This window comes from Tachypleus tridentatus, chromosome 13 (assembly GCF_004210375.1).
Source record: "Tachypleus tridentatus isolate NWPU-2018 chromosome 13, ASM421037v1, whole genome shotgun sequence".
In the NCBI taxonomy this organism is placed as follows: domain Eukaryota; kingdom Metazoa; phylum Arthropoda; class Merostomata; order Xiphosura; family Limulidae; genus Tachypleus; species Tachypleus tridentatus.
The window spans coordinates 245751285-245768688 of record NC_134837.1 but is presented as its reverse complement, the minus strand read 5'-3'; the positions used below and the strand labels follow the sequence as shown (position 1 = coordinate 245768688).

Genomic DNA, 17404 nt, shown 5'->3' with positions numbered 1-17404 from the left:
AATTTCTCAACTAGTGGGTTTCTCGACATCACTGAATACCACTATTCGTTGGTAAAAGAGTAGCCCAAGAGTTGGCGGTTGGTGGTGATGACTAGCTGCCTTCCCTCTAATCTTACACTGCCAAATTAGGGACGGCTAGCACAGATAGCCCTCGTGTAGCTTTGCGCGAAATTCAAAACAAACCAAACTGCCATGCTTTTGAGCAAACGGATGGAGATGTAAACTCATAACAAAAGTAAATGTTTGGAATTAACGACATTTTTAGTACTAATTCTCTTGTATATAAAATCAGTGTAATGTTTCAAGTATATAAAATTTTATCCATTCATGACTTGAACAGTTTGCGCTCGTAAAGCAACTTGTAGATATTCATAGGACAAAGTGAGCTTATATTGCACAAAAATAAACAGTAGATGTCTACTTTCGGAGTCTGCGGATTTACAACGATAAAATCAGGGTTTCGTGTCCCCTCTGCAGACTCAGCAGATAGCTCGATGTGACTTTGCTATAAGTAAGCACAAACAAATAAACAAACACTATTTTCGGAAGAAGGCGCTACAACTAAATGGCATCAAGAAGCCAATATTTACCTTACAAGAATACGAAGTTACTTTCTAAAGAAACGAAAAGTTGGTAAAGGTAAATAAATGCACAGAATATATTAATAATCTCGTTCACACATGTATTTTTTAACGATTATGAGACAGTACAAATTTAATTGCTTAAGAAAAGACGTAAAGACCACCAACAATATATGGTTCAATAGATTTATTTTATCCGCTAACGAACCCTTATTATTTTGTTTTCTCTTAATTAAGAAATATTATTCAAAGCCTCATTGTTTTTCTGAGTCATCTTGATCAAACAGGTTTTAAAGATTAAATTGGTACCTGGTTCCACTTGTTTTAGCAAAACAAGGAACGAAACAAATGTATTTTCAAGAGCACGATTCCAGCGATGCGTACGTTATATGTATGTACTTCATACATGTTTTGAAAATATTATAATTTAATTAAAGCTTAACCTATGTTACCGCGACAATTTGCACGATAAAACATATCACATAGAGGAAAGTTAGGTGGGCATGCTTGCTTAGTTCTATTTCAGCTAAGTTAGTACTTTTAGATTGTTATAATTATTTCAAAAATGAGCCTTACGTAAATTCTCACTTAGTGGAACACATGTAACTATAAATATATTTATATAGCTTTTAACTGTTTTTCCTAAGTATTTTCTAGAGATAATCTCCAAACGCATAAATACATGTTCTCTAGGTAAATCAAACACTGATAAATCAACCTTTATGTCCGGTTCTTTGATTTTGAAAAAAAACACACCTTATGATAACCTTAATTATCACTACAATTTTTTTAACAGGTGCTTAAAGATTACTTCGTTTACAATTGCTCAGTTTGTCCTTCAGTTCCTTGACGTGTTATTTCTATTAATAAAAATTTCAGTCGGAGGGAAATGCGTTCCTTTTGTTTAAGTGTTCTTGCTGACATGTAAGGTGTTGATATAATCTTTGTGGTTCTCTCTTTACCCTCTCTAATACAGCAATTGAACAATTGAAGACTATTTTTTACGTCTCCTATTCTCTAATTGTTGTTGCTCTCTCGCGTAACGGTTATTGACCCCAGGAAAATGCATAAAATTATCAAGGAGCGACTCAAGATACCTCCCGTGATTCCTCAAATAAAGGATTCGTTCAGCTTTGTGTCCGCCCTTTTTTATTCTTGACATTTATTCATCAATAGTAATGCATAATATGAACAGAAATCAACAAAAGCGCCCTCTAACTAATAAAATGATACAATGTTCTCATGAGCAAAAAATAGCCTATACTTATTTAGCAAACTATTTAATTTTGCTGGTCGTTTTAAACTCTAAAACATAAGAACAAAGAAATGAAACAAAGAAAACATCTGATTTCTTTAGTAGTAGAATAAATAGAAACAATCGTACGATTCGCTGTTTGACCCAATCACATTAACATTGTTTTCGGATCGAAAGCTGGACACGGTTAAATGGTTAGTATGTCACATTGCAGCTAGAAGGATCTGGAGTTCGAGACGTCATAACACTAAACATATTTCTCATTTTCAGCTATAAATGCATTATTAAAATAAGAGTCGATCCCCATACTCAGTTCAAAGGGAAGAGCAAAAATCCATAAGGCGGTGGGTACTGCTAGCAAGTTGCGTGCCATCTGGTCAGTCACTTAAAATTATCGACTACTATAAGTTCAGCCTTAGTACAAGTAAGGTGCTGTTTAGCTTGAAATTTCCATTTGCATTGCAATCCCTTTCAATTTAACAAATATCTAACACTCTTGGCCTCGCATAGCCTGGTAATTAGAGCACTCGACTCGCAATCTACAGGTCGCGGAAACGAATCCTCGTCGCCAAACATGTTGTCTCTTTTAGAGGGCGTTCTAATGTAAACTTCTACATCACTATTTGTTGGTAAAATAGTTTGTTTGTTTGTTTGTTTGTTTTGGAATTTCGCACAAAGCTACTCGAGGGCTATCTGTGCTAGCCGTCTCTAATTTAGCAGTGTAAGACTAGAGGGAAGGCAGCTAGTCATCACCACCCACCGCCAACTCTTGGGCTACTCTTTTACCAACGAATAGTGGGATTGACCGTCACATTATACGCCCCCACGGCTGGGAGGGCGAGCATGTTTAGCGCGACTCGGGCGCGAACCCGCGACCCTCGGATTACGAGTCTCACGCCTTACGCGCTTGGCCATGCCAGGCCGCGAAATTCAAAACAAAACAATTTTAGTATAGTTAATGCCTGCAAGTCCGGAGAAAATGAGGTAGAGTATGTCCAAATGGATAGCCTACTGGACTGCTAAACTGAGATTCCGTGGTGTGTATCTTGTTACCGCTAAAACAAATATCACGCTCCGCACTTCGGAGTCGTGCATACATCATAAAAGTGACAGGCAAATCTCATTCTTTGCTCTGGTAAGAGTAGTGTACAAGTTGACGATGGGTACTCTTGAATAACAGTATTTTTAAGCTCAAAATTAAAGATGGATATTTACGGATATCCATTGTATAGTTTTGCGCGAAATTCTAACAATTTTTTTCGTATTGTAAATGTTTGAGTCATTAGATTCAAAAATTGTGATTTCCAACGATGCTATTCAGTTATTATTTTTTAATATTTTAGTTTGTTTGTTTGTTTGTTTTTATTTCGCCCAAAGCTAAACGAGGGCTATCTGCGCTAGCCGTCCCTAATTTAGCAGTGTAAGACTAGAGGGAAGGCAACTAGTCAGCACCCACCACCGCCAACTACTGGGCTACTCTTTTACCGACGAGTAGTGGGATTGACAGATCACATTATAACGCCACCACGGCTGAAAGGGCGAGCATGTTTGATTCGATCCAGCGACTCTCAGATTGCGAGTCGAGCGCGTTAACCTTAACCTGGTCACGCCGGACCATAATATTTTAGTAATTATTACAAACTGTAAATATAATTTTAAAAAACAGCCTTAATTAAGTGTTATGTAAACTTTCAAAATGTTGCTCTAGATATGGAATGGAATTTGGAATTTTGCACAAAGCTACTCAAGGGCTATCTGTGCTAGCCGTCCCTAATTTAGCAGTGTAAGACTAGAGGGAAGGCAGCTAGTCATCACCACCCACCGCCAACTCTTGGGCTACTCTTTTACCAACGACTAGTGAGATTGACCGTCACATTATACGCCCCCACGGCTGGGAAGGCGAGCATGTTCAGCGCGACGCGGGCGCGAACCCGTGACCCTCGGATTACGAGTCGCACGCCTTACACGCTTGGCCATGCCAGGCCTGCTCTAGATATGTGTTCATTTAACTGGTAACATTTGTCTTTTTTTCCATTTGTACCTGATATCAAAGTAACTTTGGGTGAGTAACAAGTGCATGTTAGGTTGTACATGTGGTTGCAAAAAATTACGTACACTGTAAAGCACCCATTTCAACAGAGTAGCGGTTACAGAGTGTTAGGTGATGTACTATTTCATTAAGAGCAAGGAGTGCGAAACTCTATTTATTTTTTGTTTGTTTTTTACTCATTCGTAGGTAAAATATATTAACAATAGTGGGCTTGTAACAACAAATTAAAGCAATCCTTTCGGATCTACAGTAATCTTTGCTATTTTGTTGTTGTTGTTCAGGTCCTTTTCTTTGCAATGAAGCAGTAATCTTTCCAGTGTTGATTGGTGACGCTTATTAACATAGTTTGAATAAAGGACAGCGTGAGCCTCAATACCCGCTTCTCATTTAATGCTTTAATTTAACTTCACAATGTGAAGCCAACAAATAGAAATTAAAGCAGGTGAGAGACGAATCCATTGTGCTATATGACTCCTACCGTTTGCAGGTAATTATGCTAAAATACATTACATCAGTTCTATAGTATAGTTTGTACAACAGTTATATACAAGTCATATATGCACAAGACTTTGTTTGTAGCTTCGCTGACTGTCTTGTTTTTTGTTGAATTTCGTGCAAAGTTTTACTCGAGAGCTATCTGTTCCAGCTTTTGTTTGTTTGGAGTTTGAATTTCATGCAAAGCTACACTAGGGCTATCTGCGCTAGCCTTCTCTAATTTAGTAGTATAAAACTGAGGAAAGGCAGCTAGTCATCACCACCCACCGTGAACTTTTAGGCTACTCTTTTATCAACGAATAATTGGATTGACCGTCACATTATAACGCCCCCACGGTTGAAAGGGCGAGCATATTTGGTGCGACGGGAATTCGAATCCGCAACCCTCAGATTACGAGTCGTACGCCTTAACACACTTGGCCAAAGCAGGCCCAATCCAACATTTGAAGAGATTGACTAAAAAAGAAAGGAGCTAGTCAGCAACACTCAAAACTAACGCTTGGACGGATAGTGATATCGACTGTGTTATAATAACATCCTTATAGCTGAATGTAAGAGAGCATATTCGATAGCAGTTTCGATCGCGCGACCCGTTAATTTTGTGAGTTGAGCGCCCTATCCATCATGACTTGATAAGCTTTTTTGTCAATTGAAAGGATAATATATTTATTTATAAATATCTTTAGATAGTGATAAGAACGTTTCATATTAATATCTGATGGATATTAATCGTCACCCTACAGAATATTATTATTTGTTTTAAATAACAAGACATATATGTTATAATGCCGACGAAAAGTGTAAACTCACACAGAGTTCAAAATCTCTCACAAACAGAGTTTAAAAATTAAACCACTACTACTAGTTATTGTTATTTAGCTCATTTGTAATAATTACTGTTCTTTTAAACCACAAACTGTTTTTAGTCAAACATATTAGCTCTTCATGAATGATGAAGCAATTATGACGCCGTTGTTTTTCTTTCAGTAATATTAGAATTTAGCATTTTAAAGTAAAATTAATACCAGAAATTAATCATTTTGCAAACAAAATTGTGGGTAAAAGTAAAATGCCTGGTTATAAGTAGGTTTGTTCGTTTTGAATTTCGCACAAAGCTACACAAAAGCTGTCTGCTCTAGCCAATTCTAATTTTGCAGTGAAAGACTAGAGGGAAGGCAGCTAGTCATCACCACCCACCAGGCTCTTATAAGTAGAAAAACATTAGTTATGATACAATTGTATATGTGTTCTGTACAGTTAAATACCCAGATTCATGTTTAATAAAATCTTATCTTAAACACTTGGTTATTTACTTTTATTTTTGACCTCTGTATATCTGAAAGTAAGCGACATTATATAAATTGAGATAACATTTCATTAATACTAAAAATGTACAACTTTTCAATCCTAAAAACTGTGTAGCTTTATAGCAGTAAACATTTTCGTTCATGCATGGATACATACTTCTGTATAAATCATAATAGCATATGTATTTTTCAGTTATAAAAATGACAACAAACATGTTTCAGGACTTACAGTAAAATACATATTCGCCTTCTTTAGAGAAAAACAACAAAACTTGTTGAAGAGGTTTTATAAAAACACCATGGTGAAACATTGAACCTGAAAGCTCAGCACGTAAGTCAAATTTCAAGAATTCCCTCATGAGTGTTAATATTATATGATTACTTTTCGTCAGAAAGTGATGAAACATATTCCACTTCACGTGACTTTCATGTACAAAGCATGGCTATTTCTCACACTAAATCATTGGATTTACATTTTTCATTACGTTTATGGATATTTTATATATGAGTCTTACATAACCGATGAGGCGGGTGGTGTAAACTATTTTTGAAACATCTAAATATTTCAGGAATTTAAAGTTTCTCTCTTTAACGCTCTTTCCAACGAGTGAATGTGGGATTTAGTAAAAAGTTTGATCAGTTTACACATTTAGCCATTAATGTATAAAACTCAGTAACGGATGCTTATAAGATGGGTAAAAGCAAAGGAAATGGATTTAAAATAAATATAGTGGAAAATACACCTCATAAATAGTCACTTACTCAATTAAGATTTATCGATAAATTTACATTGGGCAGTTTATTATGTGTGTGAGATATTTTCAATAAATATGTATTTAAAATGTTGGCTGATGTTATTTTATGCAATTTAAATTAAGGTATAACTAGAAAAAATTCTAACGTAAGAATACATCAAAGCAGTATCTTCTATATATTTTTTATAGAGAGACATTAGTTAGAAATGATTACTGTTAAAATAAAATTTGTTTTGAATCAAAACAATATCAAAATGGTATCTGTACGACGTGCTTCCACGTTGGCTTGTTGTTTCCTTATGTTTGTTTTTTCTTTCTTGTAGATCCTACCATATCTACATGCGTTGCTTCTCTTGTTGTTTCCTTATGTTTGTTTTTTCTTTCTTGTAGATCCTACCATATCTACATGCGTTGCTTCTCTTGTTGTTTCCTTATGTTTGTTTTTCTTTCTTGTAGATCCTACCATATCTACATGTTGCGTTGCTTCTCTTGTTGTTTCCTTATGTTTGTTGTTTCCTTATGTTTGTTTTTTCTTTCTTGTAGATCCTACCATATCTACATGCGTTGCTTCTCTTGTTGTTTCCTTATGTTTGTTTTTTGTTGTTTCTTTCTTGTAGATCCTACCATATCTACATGCGTTGCTTCTCTTGTTGTTTCCTTATGTTTGTTTTTTCTTTCTTGTAGATCCTACCATATCTACATGCGTTGCTTCTCTTGTTGTTTCCTTATGTTTGTTTTTTCTTTCTTGTAGATCCTACCATATCTACATGCGTTGCTTCTCTTGTTGTTTCCTTATGTTTGTTTTTTCTTTCTTGTAGATCCTACCATATCTACATGCGTTGCTTCTCTTGTTGTTTCCTTATGTTTGATTTTTCTTTCTTGTAGATCCTACCATATCTACATGCGTTGCTTCTCTTCCTTTGTTTTTTTCTAAATAGTGATTTTTTGCTTACTAAGCTTGTTGTATTATTATTTTAACCATGATTTAGTAAGGCTGTATTTTTGATTAATTCTAAAGTTAATACAACACTACAAGAAACGGAAAAAAAAAATCATTATAATCAAAGTTAAACGATAGGAAATCCTCTTGTTTGTTTGTTTTTTTTGAATTTCGCACAAAGCCACTCGAGGGCTATCTGTGCTAGCCGTCCCTAATTTAGCAGTGTAAGACTAGAGGGAAGGCAACTAGTCAGCACCCACCACCGCCAACTACTGGGCTACTCTTTTACCGACGAGTAGTGGGATTGACCATAACATTATAACGTCCCCACGGCTGAAAGGGCGAGCATGTTTGACGCGGCGGGAATGCGAACCCGCGACCCTCAGATTAGGAGTCGCACGCCTTAACACGCTTGGCCATGCCGGGTCAGGAAATTCTCTAGCTGCGGTGCTTGAAATTCTTTTAAGCACGATTAAAGGAAATTAATTAATATTTCTTCCTCTTTTTATTACGTATATTTTATGCGCTAGCAATACTAAGCGAGAAGTACTCGTATACCCGATTCGGTTTTGTTACCCAGTTGGATTTCTTAACAGCCTACCCTCAAATTGAATTTAAATTAGGCGCGATTAAGAGATTTGATCTGCTGAGTCGAAAAACCGTAATTAGATATTAAATCGGTCAAGAGATGACGGAGCTATAAGCTTTAAGTTCGTATTTAAAAAGAAAATTCAAAGCCATTATACAAGCCGCTGTACCGCGGTTAAAAAGACAGATAGCAAAACACACAAATACAAATATGAATATAAAAAAATGGTGGCATACCTTTATAGCTAATAACTAAACTTCTTTGGATGTAATATATTACAATTATGAATAACTTCAAATACAGAAAGAAAAGTCCCCCGCTAGTACAGCGGTAAGTCTTCGGATTTACAACGCTAAAATCAGCGGTTCGATTCCTCTAGGTGAACTCAGCAGATAGCTCGTTGTGGCTTTGCTATAAGAAACACACACACGCACACACAGAAAGAAAAAATATTCTGTTTGAAAGTAAAGTCAGCCTAAAGCACTTATATACTTTATCAAAAGTAATTCAGTATTAGCTTGTTTTGAATTTCGCGCACAGCCACTCAAGGATTACCTGCTCTTGCCGTCCCTAATTTAGTAGTGTAAGACTAAAGGGAAGGCATCTAGTCGTCACCATCCATTGCCAATTATTGGGTTATTCTTTTACAAAGGAATAGTGGGATTAACATTATAATGCCCCCAAGGTTGAAAGGACAAGCATGTTTGGTGCATGGGGGATTCGAACCCGCGACCCTCGGATTACGAGTCGAACGCCTTAACCCACCTGGCTATGTCGGACCCAGTATTAGTCACTGATGATATACATATACTTGAAACCAAGCTAGTTGTTAGACTTATTCGTTCATTGTTATTAATGTGACAAAACCAATACTGAGGTTATGAATGTGTTATATTTTCTATTATTAACAGTTCAGATTACGAACTGGAATATTTCCTCCATTTAGATGAAAACCCCTATTTATGAAAATATATTGCGGGAAATCAAATGTTACTCTGATAGAAATATATTTAGCGTCAACAAGACAACTTGTAAAATGATAACTACTGGCTAACAACGGGTGTGAACAACAAAAGCAATAAAAGTTAGTTCTGATTTCTTATTATAGAAATCTCATGTCGTGGAAATATATAATTAGTATGGTATGTCTTGTGGTAAACGATACACATAATGAAAAGATACGTTCCACAACTCGAGTTTAATAATTACTTTATTACTTTTTTTTCTGTCAAAATCCCATTGTAAGTTGTTAATTGTTTTGACATTAGTCGATATAAATTACACGCACAAACTTTTAAATATCACTGTCTATATCTTTCTATGACGATAACATGAATATTATTATCTGAAGACGCTTCCTGCGATAGGTGTACAATATATTAATAAATAATATATTGTGTTACGTTCGTCTGCTGTTTGTATATTACTGCTTTTCTTCCGCATATTGCTGATATGAAAAGCTTTTCCGTAAAGGTTAAGTCTCATTAGAAACATTAGCGGTCCTTTGCGTGCTAGAAAACGACCATTCCCTAGGCGTGCGAGCATATTCTGCTTATGCTAACATTATTCCATATCAGCCTCATGTGGCAGGGTTAATTGTTAAAAGTAGCTCTTGCAGGTGATTGGATGGGAGTTAGTAGTGCGTGCAAGCCTCGTGAAATTCTCGTTGCGGTATTGATTCGATGCACCTTCTCTTATTTATATTAGCCTTTACTAAATATTCGTACAGCGTAATAACCATAGACGTCACTACAGCTGTTTGGCGAAGCTACATATTAATATAACTAAAGTCTGTTTGTCGTTTGTAGAACAAGCAAGCTCACTATGTGGCCTTCCTGAATAAAGCATAAATCTGTAATATCGAGGAACCAGTGAACAAACACTTCTTTTCATTTTTTGCTGTAGTTGTTTCGTAAAAGAGGTGGGACTGTAGTTGTTATGTTCATATTGTTGTAGCTACCGTTTTACTTAAAAAAGTTAAGTTCTGTGAACAGAAGCAGCGGACTTTTCGTATTACAGCTGAGTTTCAGAGCGCTCATTCTATGTGTACATACGCATACGTATGCACTGAAGAAAGTCTAAATGTTATATTTATGCTCTGTTTTCAATACTTTTAAAACTTAAAGGTGCTTTATTGACGCAATTAAACATTAAACGTAAAGCAAAAATTAATATACATCTGTAAGTTATATTAATCATAATATGAGAACATAGGCTATTCTTTTAGTATAACCATGCATACCTCGTTTTTTAGATGTTTTCACGCTTAATATCTCAAGTTAAAACTCTTTTCTCCTCAGCAATGCATAGAAAACGTGAAATGTTGACAGAACAGCTTCTTACCAAGTGAAAAATAGTTCAGGCCCCTCTAGAAGCTGCTAGCAATATGTAATTAGAGAAAACTATCAAAATTTTCTTTATCAAAACTGTTAGTGTGAAACTTTAAAACAGTGTAACAAAACAGTTACGTATCTGGGTTTTTTCTGTGAAGTAATTAGTGAGTTATTTTACTGGCTAATTTGTTAACCTGTTTGTATATTTAACTGGTTAGGGTTAAGTAACCTTTAAAAGTCTCCATTGGACACACTTTCCACGAAAATGAAATATTAATTTGGTGAAAACAAAAACTTGTATAATGAAATAATATCGGTCTGAATCAGCAAAAAGAACCTGCTATTCTACTTACAGCATACACTGTCAACATAGCAAATATTGCAGGGCCTCCATGGGATTTCATTGCAAATTCCAAACAACCATGATTTGAATATTTTCGTTTAAGTTGTTGGTTTTCGTCTTGTGTTGTGTTCTGAGGCTTGAAACTGACTTGTTAAGATAACGAATCTAGATTTCGTCTCTAATGCACATTTGTATGTAATTCCTCAAACATTTGGTTGTGAAACCTAGATGCTAAGAGCCATACTCATTGCTTTAAACTACGATGAAATAAGCACAATAAATGCTAAAACTCCATGTTTAATCTTTGCACAACGGGCATGTTTGTGCAAATATTTGAACGTTGAGAACTACAATATAGGTGGACTGTGGCGATATATGCGTGTGTGTGTTTTCATATAGCAAAGCCACATCAGGCCAGCTGCCGAGTCCACCGAGGGGAATCGAACTCCTGATTTTAGCGTTATAATTGTATAGGTAGCGATATATCTACAATTCAAGTTGCAGCGCTTATACAAAATAAATCATTAAATTTTCACATTTTAAATAAGCTCAAAGGTGCTAGTGTATTGCAAATTCAAATATATCCCAAACCACTTATTATAGGGATAAATGCAAACATACCAATACGTACAACACATACTGTTACCAAAAGATAAACAAAAGGATGTGGTTGTTTGCATTCCTTTTCTGTTCTTTCTTATGGATGTAAACAGAGGCTTGACTTTTGACTTCTTGGACTGCTGCTAATTTTAGTGGTTTTAAGTATATAGATAACTTTCCCAGTTCGTTGATTGTTTGGAATACGTTTTCTAACCATTTGCTATACAACTTAACTGAAACTTCTTAACATTTGCCCGTTCTTTAAGTTAACTGAAGAGGCAAAAATAATTCAATAGATAAAGGTTTGGTTTGTTTTGAATTTCTTGCAAAGCTACAAGATGGCCATTTGTGCTAGCCGTCTCTAATTTAGCAATGTAAGACTAGAAGGAAGGCAGCTAGTCATCACCACCCACCGCCAACTCTTGGGATACTCTTTTACCAACGAATAGTGGGATTGACAGTCACATTATAACGCCCCCACGGCTGAAAGGATGAGCATGTTTGGTGTGAGGGATCAGTCATGCTGATATGCATTACATTGTTACCATCTATAACTTTCCCTGTACATCCAAATACACTGTTACATGCATTGCAAGCTTACAATTCATTGTATAGATCTTGGTCTCTGCCATAATCCCCTCTCCTTTCTTGTGGGAAAATTAAAACAATTATTTACGGACGATATATCATATGGATATTAAAAATATGTCTATTTAATAGGACATAATTACATACCTGGTTCTAAAACAGGCATGTAGGGGTTTCCATCGATGTACTTTTATCGCTCATATAAAATATGAGGATATGACAAACATTGAACTTTGTGATCTGAAACCCAGTCTATGTTCATAAGATATTTACCAAATTGTTATTCAGCCAGGAAAGAGAGTCACCTGTGCATTCATGTGTAAACAAATATGCCCGTCGTAATTATGTCATGTACATTATCATGATGTTATATTTGTGACATAATGAGATATAGATGTAAATTTGTCAAAAGCAAATGATGATAATAAGTGTCAGAAGATTCACCTTCATTTTTCAGGTTATAAAATTCATCATGAGATTTATTAAGCTGAGTATATCCTAAACATAGGCCTAAGCACGCATTGCAGAGTCGTCCGACAAAAGGATCTGCATAATTCATTGCTCTTGCAACATGTCAAATACCAAAATAAAAAAACTCTACTGCAAAATAGTATTCAAAGAAGTATAGCTATTAAACAATCAACTGAAAGCTTGTAGATCCGACTGGTTACCATTTGCCAAAATTTATCAGATTCACTTGAGTTAAAGAGATGGTGTTACCAGAATTTTACGAACATTAATCTTCTGCAGGCTAGAAAATTTAATGGGCATGACATAAGTGCATAAAAAACTAATTTCTTCTAAGAAAAGAAAATTAACACGAACATAAATATGTTTTCATCTAATAGGTATATACTGTGAGAAAAAAAGCAGAAGTAAAAAAAAGAAAAGGCAACTCTTTCCTGTAGACCTGTTCGCATATGAAGAGTGATACCATAATATTTACCATTGAGAAAACATAAAAGCTCAAATGTCAGCATGTTTTTAAATATATCGTTCTTGATTCATAGATTGAAAGTTTAAAAATTATTCTACCCACTTCTTCTATCATCAGGATTTCTGGATTCAAATATGCTAAGGTCCAATTTCTAGAGTTTAAATGGGTACAACTAGCCGTGTCATGATTAATAAAAAAGAAAAGCCAATTGATCGAACTTTTTAACATTAAAGTTTGTGACATTAACATAGTTTATTTTTAGACTTTAACAGCTTTATGATAGCATATTAAGGTAGTTTAGCACTTTATTTTACAAAATGCTATTGTGCCTGAAACCTGTAATATGTATTTATAGGTTGTATGAAGTGGTATTGTATTCATGACACACTTTGATTACTTCCATATCCATAACATGATATTATAATTAAACACTATTGTCGTAATTTGTTTGTTTAGAATCTCGCGCAAAATTACACGAGGGATATCTGCGCTAGCCATCCCTAATCTAGCAGTGTAGGACTAGAAGGAAGGCAACTAGTCACTACCACTCACCGCCAACTCTTTGGCTACTCTTTTACCAACGAATAATGGGATTGACTGTCACATTAAAACGCCCCCACGGCTGAAAGAACGAGCATGTTTGGTGTGACGGGGATTCGAACCCGCGACCCTCAAATTACGAGTCGAGTGCCTTAATCACCTGGCCATGCCGGGCCCCCTAATAAGAAAAAGAAATGTATTTGATTATCATGACTATTTCATGCCAAAACTGAAAAAGTTGTCACCATTTTATTTTTTATTTAACAAAAAAGATATCATATTGATGCCATACGAAAAAATGACACATGTTTTTAGCACTTCATTATAATTTACACACGTATGAAATGATAGTATGAAAGCTGCCAAGAATGTTTCATCTAGAAAAATATTTATGTTTTACATACATACTATTTCATTTCTAATATTTTTCATGGAATTATGGTTCTAGCAACTATATTCAAACTTTTATGGCTAAATTATTCTATAGCGATAACTAAAGTTTCCTAACAAGTAGGTATAATGTTCTTTTGCCATTTGGCCTATGCTAGCTTATACTCTAATACATTGTGTATATGATATGGTTCAAGAGTTTGCTGTGACATAGCCCTAAGACAGGCCTTCTAAGTTTTATTGTCTTGAAATTTTTACATGTTCTACAGCAATTCCTATACTCTGGAATCTGAATATTATTTTCAGAATCTCATAGTTAAGTTGTGGTAAATCCATCATTAAAATCTAAACAAGTTTTATAAAATTTATGTTTTCAGGCCCGTGTAATCAAATGAAGCGTCGGTGGGTGCTCTGGAGGAAAATTGTTAAAATCGTTGTGATCTATTGAAATAAAATTTGAGTGAGGAAATGGGAATATATTACTTTTACATTTATTTTCACTTTTTGTTTATAAATTAAATACAATACGATTGTGAAAACTCTGTAGATGGTAAACATACGGGTGGGCATGGCCAGGTGGCAGCACTCCGTTCCAAGTGCTCGACTCGTAATCTGAGGGTCGCGGGTTCGAATTCCCGTCATACAAAACATTCTCGCCCTTTCTGCCGTGGGAGTGCTATTATGTTACTGTAAATCCCACTATTTGTTGATAAAAGAGTAGCCTAGAGTTGGTGGTGAGTGGTGATAACTAGCTGCCTTCCCTCTAGTCTTACACTGCTAAATTAGGGACGGCTCGTGTAGTTTTGCGCGAAATTCAAAAACAAACAACGCTTAAACATAAAAGTATACATTGTAACTACATCACTGTTCTATTTGATGTATTGCTGCACACACTTCACTAACTGTGGAACATCCTTCTACACAATTGTTCTCTCTCTATTTACACCGTGTAAAACATTTTTTTGCTAAATTTGAATATTGTATGCATACCACAAGGGCGTCATCTATTTCACAAATAGTTTTTACTCTCAACTTTCGAATCAAATATAGCTAAAAGTGATTAGTTTCATCTTCAAGTCGAGTTTCTAGGATTTGTTTTTCTTTCTGTATGCCTTATATAATATGAGAAGTGCTTATTACTATCAGTATATTTCCTAAGTCTGAGATTTCTGGAGCTAACGCCCATAATTTTGTCAATAAGTTTGAAAGGCTTGCACGTTTATTTCATATCAAACAGCATTCTGATGGCTTTAATGGTCTTTTAATATAGAAATAATTAAAAAAGACTTTGAAGTTTATGGACCAAAGTTTAACATTTGTATTAAGTTACGTTCTTAGAAATTCAGTTAAAAAAGTAAAATGACTTCGAAAGGAATCCAAGAAAATGTATTGTACTTGAAACTAAGTTGAACTAAATTTCTGTGTCTTATATTACAATCATAGATCCAGTTAACGGTCTGACATAAAATAGAATATAGATTTCCAATATTGTTCATGAGAAAACTACATACTTTGTTACATTACGGAAATCTTTATTCATAATTTGAATTTTTAACTACACTGAAATATTTTAAAATATCAAAAAGTACGATTAGTAAATATAGTTTCAAATTTATTAAGATAAATATACATTCCTCTGTCCCAAGATCTACTATAGAAACAACAACAAGAAACGTTTGATTTCTGTGAAATCGGAATAGCTAGAAAATCAAACTGAAGGAACAGAATGAACATATTTATGTTACAAATGACTATTTTTCACAAGGATTTGTATTTCATTCCATGTTTATTTTGTTGTTGTTTATTGCAGCTGATCCAAACAAGAGATGAATGTGTACAAGAAAAATCTGTGTCGTAATCACATGTTCTGCAATAGTGAGTCTACTGGTTATGAGCCAACAAAAGAGCAGTTAATCACTGTAAGTGATTATAGGTTATAAATAGAGCACATCAGCGCATCATGAGCTTGGGACAACTCCATGTTATAGTCTTCATCAATTACATGGGACCCAGAAATGTACGACCTGTTAACACTATCTTTCAACCTTCTTTTGACGGCTCTAAAACTTTGTCCTTTTCTAATGGAGCAGGGGAAATATATTTTATATGTTTTTGCACCTTAATAGAGAGGCCAAGTATGTAATAAGCATGATCACCCAATATATTTCGTCTTCTTGAAAAAAATAAATATCCGGTTTATTTTCGTCTGTAGTGGAGAAGTTCTCTGACGTATTATGTTTGTTTCGCCCGCATAGGAAAGAACCTCTGGCATAATATTTTTTTTTTATATTTTCCTCCCCGTTGGTTGTTTTCTCTACAGTTGAAGACGTGCAACTTTCATGAGGTCTGGGGAAACTCCCCTGCCCTTGCCTCTCTTGTGACATACGCTCCCTCCCCCCCCAATGGTATGTTTGCGGACTCACACCACTAGAAACCAGTTTTCGATACCAGTGATGGGCAGAGCACAAATAGTCAATTACGTAGTTTTGCGCTTAGTACCAAACAATCAATCGATCTCTTGTGGCGTACGAATAAAGGGAGATTATTCAAACCAAATTAAATATCAAATTTTGAATTTATAAAGATCAAAGTTAAACAGAATTGTAGGGTTTAGCTTGGAATATCACATTGTCTACTAATGCACAAATCGTCTTTAAGACTGAAAAAGTATTTCCCAGTTAATAATATAGTATCCTACCTAAAAAGAAAATCTGGTGTTTTATATAACCAATAGGTAAGTTGGAAGACAGATCCGAAACTATCTAGATTAACTGAGTATGACTGCTTCAACTAGTAAAACTGATGACATTAAAGAGCTCAATTAGATGGAGAGCTCAGTATAATAGTAGGGTCTGTTTATTTTCTGAAGTTATATATATTGGTAAGACAAAGTGTACAAGAAGTAAGTCTACTACTGTAATTACCACTCATTTTGTTTTTTCATTGTGTTAACAAGAATTTCACACATGTTTAACGAAAAGTCCAGATGGTACCTCTCCACTCCTTTACCACTTTTTACACAATAACGAAATCCACTCACCAAATATTTTGGTTGTTGACCTTGCCTTTTACCTATTATAATATCACACTTTTATTTCTTTATCTTTGCGCCTGACCTATATCTATATGTTTCTGTTAGTTCACCTGTTTATCCATCTTTTATATGTATGTATAGATTTTATTTAATCTTTAATAACACACACTCCTTTTTTGATGACTGATGGAAATCATGGTTACCTAATTAGCAGAAAACAATTTGTTTGAAAAATGAGGAAACATTAATTCATACGAAGAATATTGATTCTGTTCATTCTTGTAGGAAGTAATTGGAGCTATTTAATTAATTTCTGGAAACTTCATAATAATGAAGTCATCAGTTGGCATATATGAATAGTTTTCAAAAACAATGAGACTAAAATGTTCATAATTCTATATACCTTTGAAAGATAGTCCTTTCTCTGATATGTAATATCAGGCTTTCATTGTGTTACCTAGAGATAAAATATAGACCACAACGTTTTCTAGTAAGTCTACTATATTCACACATGTATAAATTAATGATTTTTTACACTTATTTGTACATAACGTTCATGCGTGATTTAAATATATGGTTGGAAGAATGTTACTTCTCATTTTACTTTGTGATAGTGATAGTCCATTTATGTAAAACAGTGTGAGAAAGTAATAAAAAATTTGTATAG

At 34.8% G+C, this 17404-nt stretch overlaps 1 protein-coding gene and 1 long non-coding RNA gene across 12 annotated transcripts in view; one reads left to right on the top strand and one right to left on the bottom strand.

The window, feature by feature from the left end:
- LOC143237279 (paired box protein Pax-6-like) overlaps positions 1-17404 on the bottom strand; it is a 114705-nt gene that overhangs the window by 76122 nt on the left and 21179 nt on the right. The gene's annotated exons all lie outside the window — the stretch shown is intronic.
- The window catches only part of LOC143237280 (uncharacterized), a 94856-nt gene that overhangs the window by 61618 nt on the left and 15834 nt on the right, over positions 1-17404 (top strand). For 4 of the 11 annotated variants that reach the window (XR_013019971.1, XR_013019968.1, XR_013019970.1 and 1 more), the window contains exon 2: positions 5945-6019. The exons of 5 other annotated variants lie outside the window; for them this stretch is intronic. This is a non-coding gene — a long non-coding RNA (uncharacterized LOC143237280). Of the gene's footprint in view, positions 1-5910; positions 6020-15464; positions 16438-17404 lie in introns of those variants that run through there. 2 more of the 11 variants (XR_013019966.1, XR_013019969.1) reach the window with 2 other exon arrangements.